The 21,289-nt window shown below is 34.4% G+C and overlaps 1 protein-coding gene across 1 annotated transcript in view; it reads left to right on the top strand.

Annotated features, from left to right (window-relative positions):
• The first annotated feature begins 4,174 nt into the window (after positions 1-4,174).
• The window catches only part of klg (klingon), a 541,049-nt gene continuing 523,934 nt past the window's right edge, over positions 4,175-21,289 (top strand). The window contains exon 1 of the mRNA XM_073962243.1: positions 4,175-5,381. The gene's annotated coding sequence lies outside the window, so the exon portion shown is untranslated. The remainder of the gene's footprint in view (positions 5,382-21,289) is intronic.

Here is a 21,289-nt window from a genome sequence, read left to right as displayed (position 1 = left end):
CGAAGATTCTCTCCCTGTGCCCCATTTAAACTTTAGCGAGGTGCATCCTGGTTACAGGGTGTGGTTAAGTTCTTAGCATACTCGTAGCTAAATTTAACGATTGTAAATGGTAGGTATGGATTGTGCCTTATTGTTAAAAACACAATAAAACGGGAAGAGTGAAACTGGAAAACTGTAACTGGTTCCTTGTTACTTGGCAGAAGCTCCGCGATGCGGGGCTCGAAAAACTCATCGACATGCACATTCGAAAAAAAGATAGAGAACTCAAACAACATATCTTCTGGTCAACACGCCCTACACAAATCGTAGGGACTTACATCCAAAAAAGTGCACCTTTGTGGATATAGCAGACACTTTCAACAACACCTCACCAGTAGATCAAACTCTATATAAGTTCTGCATTATTCATCAGTAGCTGGATAACCACAATGCTAGAGGATAGTCATTACTGTCACACTGCGTAAATGGAGAAACTTCACGTCGTGGGATGATGTCGCCACAGTTTTGAGCCCTAATGATTAGCAGAATCCTAATGTTTATTTCCGTGCGTGCTGAATGATATCAGAAACGGAGCACATAAATCACTGGTTACTTGGGACATAAGAAGTAGTGTGGTTGAATTCAGGAAAAAAACTAAGATGAGGGCATTGACTTCAAAAACAAAATATGCAATCCCCAATCTACCACTACTACGAAATCAAGAAGTACCCCTCTTAGTTCACGTCCAATACCTAGGTGCTATCCTAGACACAAAACTTCCAGCGAAACGAAACTAAGAACATTGGGTTCATAATACACATCTATCAAAATATTTGGGAGTGGTTGGGGCCTTAAACCTAAACTGTTGATATGGATATACAGAAACAATATTAGACCAATATTCACATATGGAGCACTAGTATGGCAGTCAGCAGTGGGAAAGCAAACCATACAGAAAAAAACTATACAACTATACAACATGCCCTTAACTTACATACTGGATATATACCAATGTTGCCACAACAACCCCGATGAGTGCAATATATATGGTTCCTTGATTACAGCTTATTCCGAACGGCATGTCTTACGAAACCACTAGTAGATAAGTTTTTCATTTTTGAAATACACAGGAAATGTAAGCCAGCATTAAACTGAGGGATTTGCCACCGCCGAAATTTTTTATGTTCCGTTCAGGTATTAAACCGCAGATCTTCTGAATGCAACCACAATGGCTCCACAGGCCCTCAATATATTCTTCCAATAGGTAAAAACATCCAAACAAGTGCGACTTGTAATGTTGCAAGGCTTTGTGCTATAGGAATCTGGATACAGCGTGCTTCATAAACTACCAAGAAAAATGACAATTATTGCTGATTACTGCACTCCTGCAATGACAATAGATTATCGGTGACGGGTTACGACTCTAAGATGTTTTGTGGAGTCGGATCCGATTTCTTCTTGGAAGAAGCTTTATTCACAAAGTTACCTGAGGACTGCAATGATTTTACGCGGTGATACTGGGCATAAGGCTTGTATTATACTTCTACAGCATCACACATCAAGGGTTTTTGTCGACAGTCAAGTGGCGCACCTAGCAGTAAAATCAAGAGAGTTAAGAAGAGCTTGCCCTATTAGGGTGTGCACGGTGCTCTTAAAGCAACTTAAAAAGGAAGGCGCTTACACCTGGGAAGTTTCATAGATGAGAAAAATCAAGTTGACATTTTTAGGGGGTTTTTAGGTTTTCACGATTTTGTTTGGAAATCGCAAGTCCTTTCGAAATGGGATTTAAGAAAATGTTGTAGCTATGAGATTGACCTTTACGACAATTTTGTAGGTTTTACCGTTATTGAGATATAGAAGTCGACTATATCGGTCTTTTTCTGGCTCCTCCTACACAAAATTCGGAAGAGTGAAGTTTAAGAGTTTCTCTCGCATAGTTTTGAAATTGTTTCAGCAGGTTGTACTTTCGGCCGCCTTTACGGCGGTACAATTTTTCGGAGTAGGTCCATATTTCCTGAGGCAATGACCTAAGAGCTCCAAGAAACCTGGAAGGCACCAACAAAAATGGCAAACCCGCAAGATAACTCTCACAGGGAATTTCTGATTGCAAAATGCTCAGAAAGTTGTTTTCACGTTCCCTACTACAACGGTACAAAGTCTAAACTTCCTCAGGTAATGAGCCGAAAGCTTACAAAAGTGAAATTTTCAGAGAATGCTACAATAAACTGGGTATTTTGTCCAATTTCGTAGGAGGTTTGGTTATGTCCCACTTTTTAAAAAATGCATGTTTTTTGCGAATATCGGTTTGAAAATTAACCGATTTGGTCCATACTTTGCACATCGTGAACTGTTTACCAGACTTAGATAAAGATTCAATATGGACTCAGTCGGTCCACTCCTTCGGGTACCTCCTGCACAAAAGTTCGGAAAAGTTCAGTCAGCCTGCTCTCGAATCGCTTTGATTTTTGTTGTAGCAACTTATATTCACTGAACCCCATACTACGGTACAAGTTTCATCAGGGGCAAGTCCATACTTCCTGAGAAAATAGCCTGAAAGTTGTAAAAAACCCCTGTGACACCGGGTGTAGTGGTTGGAGCGTAAGATAACTCTCGAACGGATCTGTCGTTTCGGTCCAAAATGTGGCCTTCGTAATATTTTGTGCAAACTTAGTTTAAGTTCGAAGATAAGCCATATCGGTCCACTCCTTCAGGTACCTCCCCCACAAAAGTTCAGAAAAATTGTTCGTACGGTAACTCTTGAAGGGAGTGGCCGAATTGGTCCATACTTTACACATCCTAATATATCTACCAGATATAGATCAGGTTCAAATATGGACTATATTTGTCCACTCCATCTGGTACCTCCCACACAAAAATTCGGATAAGTTCACTTTAAGACCTGATATCGAATCACTTTGATTTTTGTTGAAGCAACTTGCATTCGCTGCCTCAATTACGATGGTAAAAGTTTTTTTAGGGGTAAGTCCATACTTTTTGAACAAACAGCCCGAAGAGTGTAAAAACCCCCTATGGCACCATATGTTGTGGCTGGAGACCCACTTCCATAACGGTCAATGTCGATCCATTCCTTTTAGTATCTTTTCCGCAAAACTTTTGAACTTTAATACTAATCAACATTTTTGTCGGTTCAAACGCCCTGCATTTTTAAAACCAACTGAATACGTATTTTGTGAAAAAAAAAAATTGTTTCAATATACACAGGCTGAGGGTATATCTCTGTCGGCAAAGCCGACTGATACTTTTTTACTTGTTTTAATTTTAAAGTGTAATGACGAAAAAAGTTGACATGAATGAACAAAAACTAAAGGGCAGCAACGCAAACCCGGGCCTGCTAGTCGTTTATTAGTATTCTCGCCTAGTCCACCTAAAATTTCATTATATATCGCTAGTTCAGATTTTAAACAAAAGTCCATTAGGATTTATTACACGAATGTCAACTTTGTAACTTGTAAAAATCTCCAATTTAAAATCATCTTCTTTAAGATGTTTTTCAAATGAAGATTTAAGAAATGGAACGACATGTTGTGCTTTTGTCATTAATTCTTCTATACTGGACTGATGTTTGTTGTTCTATTCTATCTGCAGTTGGTGGTGCTGACATTTTGGGGCAAACGAAATAAAAAATTGCACATGTCCACCACCTACTACTTCAGTTGTCCTTAGACCAGCAGAGTCAATAAATGTCTATTGTGATTTTCACAATCAAACGAGCGTTGACTCTTTTTTTCTTCTTCTTGATACGAACACGTACACACATACTCCAACATATATTTTTCATAAACAAATCTAAGAAGAAAATTCCAACTAAACAATAAACGAAAAGGAATATGTTCGTGACATTGCTCCATTGAGAAAATAAATGAAGAGAAATTATTTGAATTTGCCTTAATTTAGGAAGGAATTGCAAAATTCTTATAAGAAAAACGTTCTCTTTCTCTGAGTAAGGATAACCGGTTATTGGGTCGACCAATAAGAGCACAATGTTAGTTAACAGAGTTAAAGAGAAACAACCCCCCTTTGTTAAGGGTTGGGGGTTAATCGAGCGAATTCAGCACCAATGATGGTGGGCTAGGGCATACGATTGCTGCTCTTACATTTTATACGCCACAAAGTCTGTGTGTGTGTCTCGTAGCGAAGTAAGCACGGGGATTGTTGTACGAATCTACAAATAGTCGGGACTATTGTTCAGGGCACATTATACCTTAAATGTTTAGAGAAACACGACACACAACATCCATACACACATCCGTCAGGCCAACCAGAACACCAACATAACAGTGTTTAAACATACGGCGAATCGTGTAAGCGAAACGATGTCACATCCACTGAGTACGACCGCCAACCAACAGAGCAAAAACGTTTAGTTGAAAGTAGACTTTTCGGCTAAATTGACGTGTCTTCACTGAACGTGCGGAAACGTGTTTGTGTTTTCTTGAAATTGTTGTGTGAATTAAAAGTTCCACAAAAATTTGTGGAATTTTGGAAAATAATAAAATAAAAGGAAAAACAAAGAGGAAAAAAATAATAAAGTGTAAAATCGCATAAAAACAACAATTGGATTTTCTTTTATTGAAATTGAAATTGTGTGGGATTTAATAAATCGTCTTTGCTCGTCAAAAAGTTTCGGTTCGCGAGTGTTATCACGGCACGGTTAATATTGCATAGAGCATATATTGTTGTGGCATACTTTTGGGCCAGTGGTCAATATAAAACATATTTATAGGCAAACCATAAAATATTCATGAAGATAAGTTGGAAAGTGTTGGAGTAACAGAATAACGAAAGTGAAATTTAAGGAAATAAGAAACATTTAAATTTGTTAAAATATAAAAAAACGATTTTTTGTTTTCATTGCAAACGCCCACATTTTTGTTTAAAAAATAAAAAGGAATACGGTGAAAAGTGAAAAACAACAACGATTAATAGAGCACCTTAACAAAATATCGAGGCGTATAAATACGTTAAATATACAAGTAAAAATATACAATCACACCAAAAGCCACATTTAGTGGAGTTAACAAGAAAACGAAAAACCCTAGCATACCATAAGGCGCATTTACTTTCTCTGTGAGGGTTTGTGTGCTTGTGTTTAGAAAACAATTTGCAAAAACAACAACCGCTAGCTACAACCACATGAAAAATCTTAACTAAATAGACCAATTTTTTCTTTCTTGTGGTTTTTCATTTGTTCGCTTTCTATACTTTTCCTTCCCTAAAATACGTGAGTTAAAACAACGGAACATTGTTGGGTGTAAAACAAACAGCACACAAAAAAAAAACAAACCAAAAACGTTGGGTAAGGACCACAAATCAACAAGAATGGATAACAAATGTTCGTGTACGGCCACAGCAAAGATACACGAGCTTTCATTTCAAATCAAGTAAGATTATATGATGTCTCTATATATATATTTCCAAGGAATTTTTTGTTGTAGCGGATTTCTAATGAAAACGAAATTATTTTAGACTAACATAACCACAAGATGCCAGAAAAATGAAGAAAGCACAGTGAACTAGGAAAATGAAGAAGAAGAAGATGTAAGGGAAAATAAATGAATGTTGGGAAATACCATAAAATATTTTTATTTGCTTTCGCACTCACACACAGTCACTAACTAAGCTGTAACATTCAAATTGAATGTAATGAAATGTATTCATTCATGTGTATGCTTAACAAGCCTTATGTTCGTTTGTATGATTATTATCCTAGATCCCTCATTAATGGTCCCGTGTGTATTGTGTTAGGGTGTTAGCAAAGTTTAACACCTTTCCTGCAAACTTCTTACCGCATACCATCTATGAACACCGCTAGTAATAACCGCAGTTGTTTGCCTTGTATTTCTAGTGGATTACTGGTACACCAATGTAAATGGTTATGGAATATCATTTTCACATTTTTGCTATTGCTTCTTAACCAAGGCCCTAGGTATCTCTTAATCATTTGGAAGATAAATTTTTTCGTTGTTTGTAATTATTTTTCAAAATAAAATGAATTGTAAACAAAACTCTTTTGATTATGATTAACGATTTGGAAGCGGGAATTCTTCTTCTGAACTGTTTGAAAATTATGGTAAATTATGCAAATTAAATATACAGTATACAATATCGATAATCAGATAAACACCACATTTTCGGACAATGCACGATTTATCAAATTGTCAAAGAAAAAAAATGTGTTTGAATTATAAATTAATATATAATTTAAATGCATAAGTTATAAAAATTTGAATTTGAAAAAAATGTGCGGTGTGCTAATATTTAGAATATTATTATATTCTGAGAAGAGGCGTAAATGCCTTTTTCGCCAATGACATCATCGGAATCATTGATTTCTATTATCAATAAGGCGCAAGCCTTCCTTTTGTTGGAAAAGTGTGGTATAATTTGAAGGAAAATTTTAACACCGTACCACAGTAGTGCAATGTTAAGCACTCCCGCATTGCTCACTTTATGTCCGGGTTCCACATTTCCTGAATAATTCAGCAACGTAGCTACAAAATGGTGTCGTAAGACTCGTTGCTCAGACTCGTCTATAAAAAGTAGGCCTAATATCATTAATCTAATATGAATCGGGGTGCCCTCAAGCTCATTGATATGCCTTTACCTAATATTTCGGATGATTTACCCAGAACATAAATAGTATTATTGGACAAAATTCTTAATTTTTATTTTTCTTTTAAGGAAATACAACGAAATATTGAACAAATAAAATTTTCAACCACTCTTCTATCTTTAAGTCAGCCACTTCGTCTACTAGACTACATATTCCTTACCAAAGTTATGACCTGATGCCGCACTATGTCGCGAGTTCATATAAACGGTGGTCAAAAATAGGAGGAGTTGGCGTAGGTGTATGAATTTCGGTACAAGTACTTATTGTTGGCTGACAATTGTCGAGCTATACCTTTTGGTATAGCCCCCATATAACGGCATTTCCCAATATTCGATATTTTGAATATTTGAGATAAATTTATTTATCAAATTTGTTGAATTTTGAGTTGCAGGGTTCCCAGATGACACTTTCCCGATAAAAATTATGGACGTAGTTCCACGTTTTGATATAGCCCCCAGAGAACAGTTCCGCCCGATTTTCGGTATTTTTAGGGTTTTAGCCACATTATCCAACAGAAGTTGAAGATTTTTGTTTTTAGACTTCGTCAGGGCTGCATAATATTCCTATCCGATATAGCCCCAGAGAACGGTACCGCACAATATTATTAGGTACGTAATAAGCCCACAAAAATATAAGATGATCGATCTAACCGTTTTCGAACTTTAGTCGAGACTAAAAACCAAATAGTCTTTGTTTAAAAAAGAGGTAAACCCTTAATGAGGTGATCCTTGAAAAAAAAAAAAATAATAATAACATGTTATCTGCAAGTCTTTATTTTTAGGGATTTAGCCACATTATCCAACCGAAGTATAAGATTTTTGTTTTTTAGTCTTCGTCAGGGCTGAAAAATATTGCTATCTGCTAAAATTTGCGTCACAAAATTTATGAACTAAGAACTACAGGCCTATGATCACTATTTGCTATCAACCAAATGTGAAGCCAAGTTTATTATATCTTCTATCGATTCCCATCAACACAGTGTGCCGTTCTCTCCAAGTGTATGGAATATATTGTCCTATATCACATTTTAATGGTTGGACAGAAGAATCATAAACTAAACCAACCTATCGGTAATTAGAACCCTAAAACTCTGAGCAAAATGACTTTGCGTTTCAGTCAATTCATATTCAGCACTCCGCTTTATTTTACGTTTGCCAGGATCACTCTTCGGGCAGAGCTTAGGAATCGCTTTTGCTCACAACGAATTAATTTTAAATAGAAAAAAAGAGAATAAAAAACAGATATAACGCAATGTAGTAGAAAACGAAAGCGTGTCGGGATTATTGAAGTAAAAACTTGTATGTCCGAATTATGGTTATATATGGGCGGCTATAACAGAGCTGCTGAACGAGTGGACCGATATAACCCAGTTTCGAATTTGATACGAGTTTGGGTGAATTACAACGATCAAAAAATGGTGCGCGCGATAACTCTCGAAGGGAGTAAACAAAATGGTAATAACTTTGCACATGGTAATATCACTTTTCGGCATAGATCGGGTTCCTATATGGACTATATCGGTCCACCACTTCGGGTTGTCTGGGAATCTAATCCGGGCATTCAGCGTGCAAGATGCACTCAATATAATGGTCTTAGACCCCAAGTATGTTTGCACGAACTCGGTTTCAGACAATTTGGAGTGAATTTAGCCATGTTCGTTCGTCTCAAACGAAGCAACCGATGGGTCCAAATTTTGGAATTCGTAATATTTTGTTCAAGTTTAGTTTAAGTTCGAAAATTTCGTTATTCCTTCGAGATATAGATTGTGTTCAAATATGGACTATATCGGTCCACTCCTTCGGGTACTTCCCACACAAAATTCGAAAAAAGTAAAGTTTAGGAACTCCTCTCGGATCGTTTTGAATTTTTTTTCAGTGTATTGTCCATGAGTTCCCCCTTTACGACGCACAGTGGTTCAGAATCGTTTTTTCCTGGTCAAAATTCTGTAACTTTTGAACGGATAGAGATATTTTCATAATTACTTTTTTTGTTAGATAGATAACACAATCAGCTATCAGACGAATTGTATGCGGTAAAATTCGGTCAGGCAGATGCAGAGAAATTCAAGGTCAAAGTTAAACTTTTGAGTTTTCCAACTATTTTTCATCAAAATATGAGTGTTTTTGTGGTTGTTATATCTTCCTATGTATTAAAGATGGTCAAACACCAACAAATAAACATTAAAATTACCAAAAATTAAAAAAAAAAATTCGAAAAAAATGTCGAAAAATTTTTTTTTCAAAAATTTGTATAAAAAATTTTTACAAAAAAATTAAATTTTTTCAAAAATTATAAAAATATTCCTTGGGTTTTCATAAAACTTATATAACTCGTATAAAAACTCATATACTCAAAAAAATGTTAATTTGTGTCAAAAAGCTGTAATTCATATGGAAACAGTATAGAAAAACACACATTTTTACCCATGTAATTTCACTAAATTGAAAAAAGTGTTAAACGGACTGAACGGGACGGGTACAAAAGACCCTTGGGCATCTTTCTGTGAAAACAGAACTTTGTTCCATGTTGTTCCACAAAAGTTCTAGTCCACTAAATTTGGAATTTCATAAAATTTAGTACCTGAAGAAAAATAAAAGAGCTCATGTTGTGTAATTTACTAAAACGATTTTTAACGGCCACAATCCTACCTATCTTGCAAAAAAACAATGAACGCAATAACTGTTATTGTTTCCGAGAAATAGCTACATCTTTCTCGAGAAATTTGCAAAACTTACGTATTTCCCAAAAATGGGAAAAATGTTCGTCTTTAGGGGCACCCCACGCCCACACCTTTTTGGTTTCCTTAGTTTCAATATGTTTACTATCGAATCCCATATAGAAATTAAATATCTGTGACAAAACAGCATTTTGATTTTTGGCCAGGAAAATCGTTTCTTGAACCATTGTGCGACGGTATAATTTTTTTAGGCGGCAAGCCGAGATAATGACCTAAAAGCTACAAGAACCCATCGTATTATTTCATCTAGTCTTTTATTAGGTTGGAATATGTTGGTCCCTTCCTTTGGGTACCTCCCACATAAAATTTGGGAAAAGTGCATAAATAACTCTTTTCGGATATTTTCCAATTTTTTCCGAAAAGCATAATTAAAACGGTACAATTTTTCTCGGACGTAAATCCATACTTACTGAGAAATTGGCCCAAAAACTCAAAAAAACTATAGACGTTAGAAGTATTGTGTTTGCTTCTTTTCTGTAGGTCCGAGGGTGAGGACATATCTCTATCGATAGAGCTGACTCATACTTTCTTACTTGTTAAATAGATATTTTAAGAATTTTCTCATCTAAAGGCAAGATTAATAGGTACTTAACAAATCTATAAATTTTATGACGGATCTATATATTCGTTTTCGAGCTAGAGCGGATAAAACAAAACTTTTTTTTTAAAACAGTGTTTACTAGGCCATTTGCCACAAAAATATTGAATATAAAAAAACACGAAAAATATAAAGAATAGAATGGAGTAATTATTTTTTTCATCTCCACAATTTTAGGTGGAGATATTTCTTGACCACGGATACCCCAAATCCTTCAGTAAGGTCGGAAAACATATCTACATAAATATGTCTTCAATCGGGCGGCACTTTTATATTGGACCTATATAAAAGAAATAACATTTGTTGGCGATATTTGGTGGAGAAGTTTTGTAATCACTGGGAACCTCAAATGTCAAATTACAGGCAGTTCGCTCATCAAATATATCTACAGTCATCAAAATTGGGGACCATACGAAAACATGGGCCATTGTTTACAGCTTTTAGTGTAGAAGTTTTTCGACCATTGGGAACTTCAAATACCAAATAACATCTACTTCGGTTAAAAATTGTAGTTAAAATCCTAAAAATACCGAAAATTAGTAGGTACCTATTTGGGGGCTATACCAAAACATGTTGACAATTTTTGCTGGAGAAGTGTTGTGACCTCTAAGAACCTCAGATGTATAATTACAGGTAGTCTTATTTGGTAGTGTGATTCGAACAATTACTATTTTTTGTTATTTTTTTAAATTTGTCAATAAAATGTTTATCAGAAACATTGTGGCGTTTTTTTTGGGATAGCGTTTGCAATTTTGTTTTGTTTTTTTTTTTTTTTTTCAAAATAGTCTGGCTTAATCCCATTGTTGTTGTTTATAATATTAAAACAACAACAATGGGATTAAGCCAGCCTATTGCTAACGCTATCCCAAAAAAAAAAAAAAAAAAACGCTACAATGTTTCTAATTGAAGACACTGGCACGACGTGAGTTGCTTTTGCTGTAAAGCAGACAAACCAAATGTTGGTGTGTGCATTCGTCGAAATTCGACGACACATACTAGTGGAAAAGGTTTGAATTGTTTTCGCAGACACTTTCGTCGGAGTTGTGTGAGGTAGCCAAGGAAAAACTTCCCATTGACTTTTTTTCTTTGCTTACCTTTATACTTCGAGCTGACGATTGATGTTTGGGTATAACAAGTTTTTTGTTGAAGAAGTTATTGAAAAATAACTTCGGTGGAGAATATCCACAAACAAAAAACAAGGGAACTGATGAGATTCTGTAGCGACAATCGAAACTATAGTATTCCCTGCCTTACCCCTTGGCGAACAATGCCACATCTTAAACTAGTTGTTTCAAAATATTAAAACAACAACAATGGGATTAAGCCAGACTATTTTGAAAAAACAAAAATGTTTATCTTTATACGAGTGCAGAATATTTGTTATTTTACCTACAAAAAAAAATAAACTTTTTTAACATTTGTTTTGTTTTTTTATTTAGGAATTTATTTTTTTAGGAATTCTTAATCATATTTTAAAATGCTTCATTTTTTATTTTAAAAATGGATTAGTAATTATTGCACAAGCCGGATAATAAATTAAGAAATTTGATAATAATCCGAATAATCTACTAACTATTAAAGTAATATTTTCTTCAAAAGATGATTATTTAAATAGGAAAGAGGATTTGAATTTGAGATATGCACTGGCTAAACCTATGGAGTGCAAAAAACGTCATTCAGTAATACCCACTAATGCTGGAGCAATAAATGCTATAATAATAAATGCTAAATAAAACAACAACAAAGGTGTTAAAAATTAATTTACTTTTTACAGTGTTTTATTTAAATTGTTTTGGTGTCCGTTTAGTTCAAATCTGGTAATTCATTTTTAACACAGTTGCAGTAGACCAATCGAACTGAAACTTTGCACACTTTTCAGATTTGAATGACAATATATGAATATGAAACCAAAAGCAATATTGATCCATTTTTTCCTATAGCCCCCATATAGCGGTACCACCCGATTTAGTTCAAATCTAGTAACTCATTTTTAATGCAGTTGCAGTTGACCAATCGAACTGAAACTTTGCACACCTTTCAGATTTGGATGACAATATATGAATATGGGCCCATTTTTTCCAACATCCCCATATAGCGGTACCACCCGATTTCATGTATTTTGAGGATTTTATCTTCATTTTTGCCCAAATTAGCTGTCATTTGGCGTTTGGGATATCCAATGATACAGACATTTCCACACCAAAAATTGTGAACATAGGTCCAGGTATTGGTATAGCTCCCTTATAGCGGTACCACCCGATTTCAAGTATTATGAGGATTTTATTTTCATTTTTAGGGCCAATTGGCTGTAGAATTGGCTGTAACTTGGTACGGAAAACGTCCCCACCACAAATTATGGACATAAGTCCAGGTTTTGCTATATCCTTTATATAACGGTACTACACGATTTCAGGCATTTTTAAGTTTTTATCTAAATGTTCGGCCTAAATTGACTATAATTTCGTTCCCAGTGTTCAAAAAAATGTATTTACTAAAAAGTTAAAAAAAAAAAAAAATAATTTAAAAAAATCAAGTTTCAGTGTTTTATTTGGATATGCACTTAAAACTATAAAATAATTTGTCGCTTAGCCTCAATAAATATATTCTTTCTCATGATGAAATCTCTCAAATAAAACGCTTGCATTTAAATCATAAATGGCGGCAAAATTAAACGGCAAGCGTTTTATTTGAGAGATTCCATCATGAGAATGAATATATTTATTGAGGCTAAGCGACAGATTTCTCAACGATTTCGGAATAATGTCGTATGAAAATCGGAGGTACCTTCCAAATCTTCGTAAAGATTTCTGAATGATTTTGGAATAATGTCATGAATAGGGAAGGAAAAAAATTTCCTCGGACGCCTCTTTTTTCTTGATCAATGTTTCCTTGTTATGTTTTTTATTGGAAGATTGTAAATTCAAACGTTTCTATTGATTTTCACTGTTGTTACCATTTTGTAGTTATAGAAGAACAATATAAACTTGTACGAATATGTAGAATTTACCAGCACTAGCTTGATAAAATAATATGTTGCATTTATATTTGAAATATTTAAAAATTTTATGTGCGAATTTTATAACTAACCAGTTTGTTTTTCTACAACAAACTAAAATAAAACCAACCCCTTGCTGTTAGATATATACCAAAGGTGGTTGTTGTGAGAAGGGAGATTTGTTTCCGATATATCGTTCCGAAATCGTACCGAAATCGGAAGAAAAACAGTGGTATATTCGAAGGGAAATTTACGTCCGACATTCTCTCCGCATCCTGAAAGAATTCCCCTACGAAAAATCGTATAGATATCGGAACGAAATCTGATCGATTTTGCTTCCGAAATTTTTCAGATGTGTCTGGCATCAGGTTTTTAATATTAAATCGCGAAAATTACAACCATGCCTGTTATGCAATTTTTTTCGATTTTTATTAAATTAAATAAAAACAAAAAATAAAAAATGCTGTTTGGTTCAATGTTAAAGTTGTGAGTATTTCTTTGCATACAAAGTTTATAGAATTCGATTTTTTCAAGGTGCGATATCACTGGAACCTTAAGTCAAAAAAAAAAAAAAAAAAAAAAAAAATCTTAAAATGTTTTGCTGAGCAGCAGCATCAATACTGCAAAAGATAAAGGAAATCAAAAATCACTTCTAAAAAGGGTCCGATTTCACTCAGAAATCCCTATATATACTTAATTGTTCCATTCATATCAATGAGAGCACCCCGGTTCATGTTAGCTCAATGATGTGGCATCTACTGTTTATTTCCCAGTACGAACGGCAAACCACGACGTAGAGACGTCTACATAACTGAAATACTCAGGAAATGTCGACAACATTACACTGAAGGATATTTTTGCCTCCGTTGAAAATTATATGTTGCCTGGCCTGCGAATACAATCCATGCATTCCGAGTGCAAGTGCATACAATTGCACCACGTTAACTCCCACGAACCTATTTGAAGATACAAGGGGATACTTTTCTATAATCAATATATATTCAAATATAAAAATAAAGCAGATTATGAAACATTTCGTTTTTCTTTTTCCTTGATTTTACATATAATCTGAAAATTTCAAAGAATTAAATATGATAACATAAAAACAGTGAATAATTGGCTTTTATGAAACCCATTCAAAGTTTTTATGTTTGAGTTGTAATTCTTAGAAATTTTTATGGCAATATGTATATTTATTTGTTTGTTGTAATTTATGTAATCATTATATTTTCAATGTGTGTGCATGTATCATACATGTTGAGTATGAGATGTAAAGGATTATGAAAACAATAGTATTTTCATGGAATTTCTTTGAGCTTTATTTTTAATGAATATCTTGAATTCCTAGAATTTTATACACTTCCGCTTGTACTTGTTTTTGCTAATGCAAATGTGAAATTTAAGCTTTATAAAATAAATTTCTAACGAAATAAAACAAAAAAATATTTAGTCCTAATTAAAAAAAAAATAATTAAAAAAATAATAATAATTAAAAAAATAATAATAAATATTGGTAGCGATCAGTTAATTTTGCAAGCTGTCAGTGCGTTTTGTAAACATTTTTCTCTGCAAAGAGGAAAGTGATGAAGTTAAGCCAATGGGGGAAACTCCAGACTTAGACAATCATATGATTGAATCTTCAACTAAAACAAAACAAACTCAAAACAGCGAAGGCTCGCGCAAAACGGAATTTTGTAAATAAAATTCCAACGACATACTCACAGGTAACTGTGTTGATGTTATTTCAACTTAACAGAAATCGATGATTTCTTAGTTGAATCGTGCTGTCAGCTTGCAAATATTTTGTTCTGGTGTTTTTTGGGAAAGCCGAAAAGTGAGCATCATTCTCATTAACATGAGAATACTCGATGCTTAAAGAGTTCAGGTTTTCACTAAAAATTCATCATTTCAAAAACTGAAAAGCCAATTGATAATTCCCTTCGCCGGGATGAAATCATGATATTGGTAGCGATCAGTTAATTTTGCAAGCTGTCAGTGCGTTTTGTAAAAATTTTTCTCTGCAAAGAGGAAAGTGATGAAGTTAAGCCAATGGGGGAAACTCCAGACTTAGACAATCATATGATTGAATCTTCAACTAAAACAAAACAAAAAAAAAAAAAAAAAAAAAAAAATAACTGTTGAAAATGAAGCAATTGTGCGCATAGCCTTCACTAAAAAAAGTTGGAGATAGTGCATTTAAATCGTTTTTACATGTCGGAATAAGTGAAAATGATGAGCTTATTTTGGGACACCACTGCTAATTATACATATAATTAGCTGAGATTTTACGAAATCAACATCAAATTGTGACCTAATGTGAAGACATTGCTAAATCAAAAGACGATTTCTTTTGAATTAATAATACGTTTAGATTTACAAAATCCACGTTAATGCAATAAAATCCATTAAAATTTGACTTCAATTTATTTGACGTATACGCAGTGGAATTGACTTTGAAATCCAGTGAATTTAGCACTTTTAGACGTACTATAAGCCACCAAAAAATGATGTTATGCATTTCTATGACTAATTTCGTGATTCACTACAAATTAGGAGACTAAAAACACTCAAATTTCATTTAAATAATTTAATTTTCATTTAGTTTGTTAACCTAATTGCGTTGTTAGTTTCAGTCAATTTTTTTAAGTTATTCTGCAACACTGTTTCGAATTAAACTCTTGCTGGTGTTCATGCTCTGCAACATGCTATACAGCTAACATATATAATTTTTTTTAATTTAGTTTTCAAACTTGCATTGAGCTAAAACGCTAACGCTGGTTGTTGTTCTTTAACCGCAACATCAGCAATTTTCGCAAAGTCTAACAGGGAGTGCATAAGTATGTTTTGGAAGCGGAAGTTTCGTGCACCATTAACCACATGTTTTCCTTAAGTAATAGTCTTGTTTAAACATAAATTGTGGCACACTTTGTGTCGCTGGCCTAAAAAACATAAGTGTGTTGAATTTAAAAACGCTATAAATAACTTATTTAAGTTTTATTGCATTTAAATTCAAATTTTCTAAACGATTTACCAACTCATATAGCATACTTATATGGGTATGGTATTTACCAATTAGGTCACATATTAAGGTCAAACTTTATTTGAAAATGCAAAAATATTGTCCAAAAGTTTTGAGCACAATACCATTAACCAACAAGCAACACTTTGTTAGCTAAAATTATAATTACCTCAGGAAATATGCCACATTTTAAATTACTAACAAATTTCACAGCTTAATAACCCTTCACATAATTTTGTTTAAATTGTTTTTCCATTTAAATTAAATTTCTCCACTATTTCACATAAATATTGCAATTTTGGTTTTTTTTGTTCGCAACTAAGTTGCATGTTGCGGGAGCAAAAACAATTTTTTGCAAATTTGCCACAAAATTATGTTGCAATGCCACGTGTGTGACACACATGTCATCGAGGATAAAGTTTTCGCCGCGGTGCTGTGGGTTTCGGAAGCACATAAGCACATGATGTTTAAAGAGTTGAAAATATAATTTGAAATAAATCTATTGTGTTTTTATTTCACTTTGTAAACTATAGGATGTACAGCTGCAATAATAGCAGCGCCGCCTACCGAAATGCTTAACCTCAGCTAACCGATTTATGAATTTTTAAAAATTAAAGGACTCTCTAAAATTTAAAAGTAACAGACATTATAAGGGGAATTCTGAGTGAAATCGGACACTTTTCAAAAATGGTTTTTATTGCCTTTATTTTTGCTGTAGTTAAGTAATGTACCTCGAAATATTGTTTTTTTTTCATTGATCGATTCAATAAAAATTACCGAAAACTATTTCTAAATTTCTTTTAATATTTTTTTATGCCCTCAACATTTAGGCAAACGGGATTATCGAAATAATGACCCCAAGTGTGTTTGGACAATTCAGACAATTTGGAGTCGATTTACCCATGTCCGGTTGTCTGTCCGTCTGGCTGGTGCGCACGATAACTCTCGAAGAATCAACCTATTTGGTTCAAATTGTAGGTCTCGTAAATTTTGTCCAAACTTAGTTTAAGTTCGAAGATGGACCATATCGGTCTACCCCTTCCATTGATTACCCCCACAAAAGTTCAAAACTTTTCGCTAAGATTATTCGCACGATAGTTCCAGAAGGGGCTAACCGAATTGTTCCTACTTCTATGCGTATATCAGGTTCGAATGTGGACTATATCGGCCCACTCCTTTGGGAAAAGTATAGTTTAACAGCTCTGCTCGAATCGTTTTGAATTTTGCCCCGATTGGTCGTTATAAAATACGGAAAATAATACCTTACGTTTCCAGTAATGACGGCGTATATATGTTTGTATGTACTACCTTTTTATCCCTTCGGGAATGTTTTGCTAATATATGTATGTAATTAATTGGGTGCCACCGTGGTACAGTGGTATGCACTGGAACTAGTACAAGGAACTAGGAACTAGATTAGAACACCCGCCTTGCACTCGGAAGGCCTGCGGTTCGATTCCCAGGCCAGGCAATATCAAATTTCCAACGGTGGCAGAACACCCAACAAAAATAAAAAAAACCCCTCAGTAATGTTGGCGACATTTCCTGAGTATTTCAGCCATGTAAACTTCTCTACAAGTGGTGTCTTAAGGCACGCCGTTCGGACTCCGTGATAAACAGTAGGATCCATATCATTGAGCTAATATGAATCGGAGTGCACTCATTGATATGAGAGAAGTCTCCCTTGTCCCGCCTGGGATGTTTGTGGAACATAATTATTTTTATTGTAATTTATACACCTATTCGCTACAACATACATGTATCGCAATTATTGAAGAAGAGTTTTTCAGGTTTTACATTGATGTTAATTGCGAAGATGTATAACCTTAAATTTAAATATTTTTTTGTGTGACTCTGACAAAATAATTCGTTAACAGAAAATAAATCCTTATTATACCCTCAGCATTTAATATAATGTAGGTATAACACAAAAATTCAAAACTTTTCGCGGAAAGGGTGAGCGCAATATCTCTCTCTTTAGAACTCCTAAAATTTTGTTCAATTGTATTTTAACTTCGAAAATGTCCCATATTGACCTTCTCCTTTAGTAGTGGAATTCTGTAACTCATTTTTGTGTTACCAACAAAAATCGGTAAAACTAAAACTCAAATTTATGAATGAAAACATTTTATAAAAGTTGACAGCACTCTTGATATCGGTAGAAGTTAACGACTACTACATTTTGGTCGCTGTTCTACAGAAAATTTTAGATAATTACCGAAATTGTAAGCATTTTAATTTTACCGATTTTTCCACTACATATATCGCCCCATAAAAATTCAAGTTCGAAGATCCTTACGAAAAGTATACGGTAGCTACTCCCCATGGTCCTGTTTGTAGCGATATTATGTTTTTCGTCGGAATGTCGATGATTTCTGACATAGTGGTTACAAATCTCTTAGTTATACTGTGACCAGCTGAAATAACTGGAGGGCGCACTATTTATTGAAAATAATTGGCTCCAAAATAAGATCCACTTGAAAAATGGACCTCCTCCGCAACTCTTTAGAACTTAAATACTGGTCCATATTTTTGTCGGAAAGTTCATACGGCCATTGAGAACCACAGGATTCTATACATGTTTTTAGTTAAAAAGGAATTTCAATTCACACAAGCTCTGTTCGCACATTCGACAAATACTTTTTACTTTAATCATTGTCAGTCATAAATCTTGACTATATATTCCCACCGTATCTGACCGATGTGTTGATGAACGTCCCATATCACTGAATAAAAGGCCAATGTCCTTGGCATGATTATTTTATCCTCAGACAATGTGCAATACGATACTATAAAAATGTGCCTCATGGAAATAATAGTTTTGTACCCCGATTATATTTGGACCAATCCGTTTCAGACAATTTTGAGTCGATTTAGTCCATTGGTGCATACGATAACTCTGAACAAAATCTAACGTCTTTTCCACATTTTCGGATACCTCCCACACAAAATTTCGATAAAATTGGCACAAGTGCAGTTTAGGATCGTAATGATTTTATCTTGCGGCTGGTTGTACTTGTGGCCTCTTTTACGACGGTATATTTTTTATAACCTCAGCATTTATGCTAACGAGGGTATATACACTTTCATACGGGCAAAATGTGCCTCATCGAAATAATGGTTTTAGACCTCAAGTATGTTTGGACGATATGTGTTTCAGACAATTTGGAGTCGATTTAGCAAAGTCTGTCAGTCTGCCTGTCTGTCTGGCTGGTGCTCACGATAACTCTCGAACGGATGATCCGATTTGGTCCAAAATTTGGCTTTCGCAATATTTTGTCCAAACTTAGTTTAAGTTCGAAGATGGGTTATATCGGTCCACGTCTTCCGGAGTGGAGATGTTCCGAAAAATTGTGCGCACGATAACTTTTGAAGAAAGTAACCGATTTGGTCCATACTTTGCACATCGTGAAATTTCTACCAGACTTAGATGAGGTTCCAATATGGACCCAATCGGTCTACTCCTTCGAGTACCTCCCAAACAAAATTTCGAAAAAGTTTAGTTTAGGGACATCTTGCGAATCGCTTTGATTTTTGCTTTCACAAATTGTATTCACTGCCCTGCATACGACGGTACAAGTTTCATCAGGGGCAAGTCCATACCTCCTGAGAAAATAGTCTGAAAGTTGCCAAAAAACCCTATGACACCGTGTGAGGTGGTTGGAGCGCAAGATAACTATCGAACGGATCTGCCGATTCGGTCCAAAATTTGGCTTTAGTAATATTTTGTCCAAACATAGTTTAAGCTTGAAGATAAGCCATATCGGTCCACTCCTTCAGGTACCTCCACCACAAAAGTTCAAAAATTTTCGGAAAAATTGTTCGTACGGTAACTCTTGAAGGGAGCGACCGAATTGGTCCATACTTTACACATCCTAATATATCTACCAGATATAGATCAGGTTCAAATATGGACTACATTTGTCCACTCCATCCGGTACCTCCCACACAAAATTTCGGATAAGTTCACTTTCAGACGTGGTATCGAGCCACTTTGATTTTTGTTGAAGCAACTTGCATTCGCTGCCTCAATTACGATGGTAAACGTTTTTTTAGGGGCAAGTCCATACTTCTAGAGCAGCCCGAAGAGTGTAAAAATCCCCTATGGCACCATATGTTGTGGTTGGAGATCCACTTCCATAACGGTCAATGTCGATCCATTCCTTTTAGTATCTCCTCCGCAAAACTTTTGATATCAAACGCCCAAAATTGTTAAAACCCCCAAAATACATACGTATTTTGGGAAAAAAATGTTTCAATATACACAGGCTGAGGGTATATCTCTGTCGGCAAAGCCGACTGATACTGTTTTACTTGTTTTAGTCCCATTTCGATATTATCTGCCGTTTCCAATCAAAATCCTGAAATCCTAAAATAAACCTAAAAATTTGAACTTTGACCGCGATTTATTTAAAAATCCCTCCAACAATTTTTTCTTGTTTTTGTATTTTTATCATCTATGAACATCCGCATGATACTTCCCAGGTGAAAGCGGTGATATATTCAATGCATTGTGCCAATTTGAACTTCTTTATCTCAAAAATGGTAAAACCTACGAAAATATCATAAAGGACAATCTTGTAGAGAATTTTCACTGATACAACCTCTTCTTTAGTCACATTACAATAAGACTTGCGGTTGCCAAGCAAAAGCGTGAAAACAAGAAGAGTACAATAATTGATAAAAATTAATTTTTAATATTAAATCGTGAAAATTGCAACCAAACAATTTTTTTATTAAATTTTTTATTGGAAAGCTGATAAAAAATAAGATTTTTTCTGTTTAAACCAATATTAAAAAAAAGGATGAGTATTTCGTTAAAAAAAAACTGTTTGCAAAATGTTCGATCTGAAATCAGAAATATATAACATTTTAATAAACTTTTATTATTTTTAAAATAATCACAGAAATATGTCAATTCAGTAAGAAGTATTAAAATAACACATTCCAAATAGAGATGGTATTAAATAACAACAATTCGTTGAATTTTGTATTGGATACACAAAATATTCATATTGATTCTATTATTGTTTTCGCAACTGTATATTTTTAAGCGTTTTGTTATTACCTTTATGAAATATAGTAAAATGACACATTTTGCTGTCTAGACGCTATTGAGATGTGTGTCATTGTAACACAATAAAACAATAATATTTAAATTGGTTACAAAAAGGATTGTGAAAATTGGATTTTTAGGGTATAAATGGGTTAACGATTGCCTTCGACCATATTATGGGGTCAAGCTTTTGTAAAACAGACATGTTTGTGGTGAAAAATAATTTGTTAGAATGTAGTTTAAACAAAGTGTATTAAAGTACACAAAGTTA

This window comes from Musca autumnalis, unplaced genomic scaffold (genome assembly GCF_047663935.1).
Source record: "Musca autumnalis isolate F117 unplaced genomic scaffold, ASM4766393v1 scaffold_1, whole genome shotgun sequence".
In the NCBI taxonomy this organism is placed as follows: Eukaryota; Metazoa; Arthropoda; class Insecta; order Diptera; family Muscidae; genus Musca; species Musca autumnalis.
Note: the sequence above shows the minus strand (reverse complement) of the source record. Positions and strands in the feature narration are given on the sequence as shown.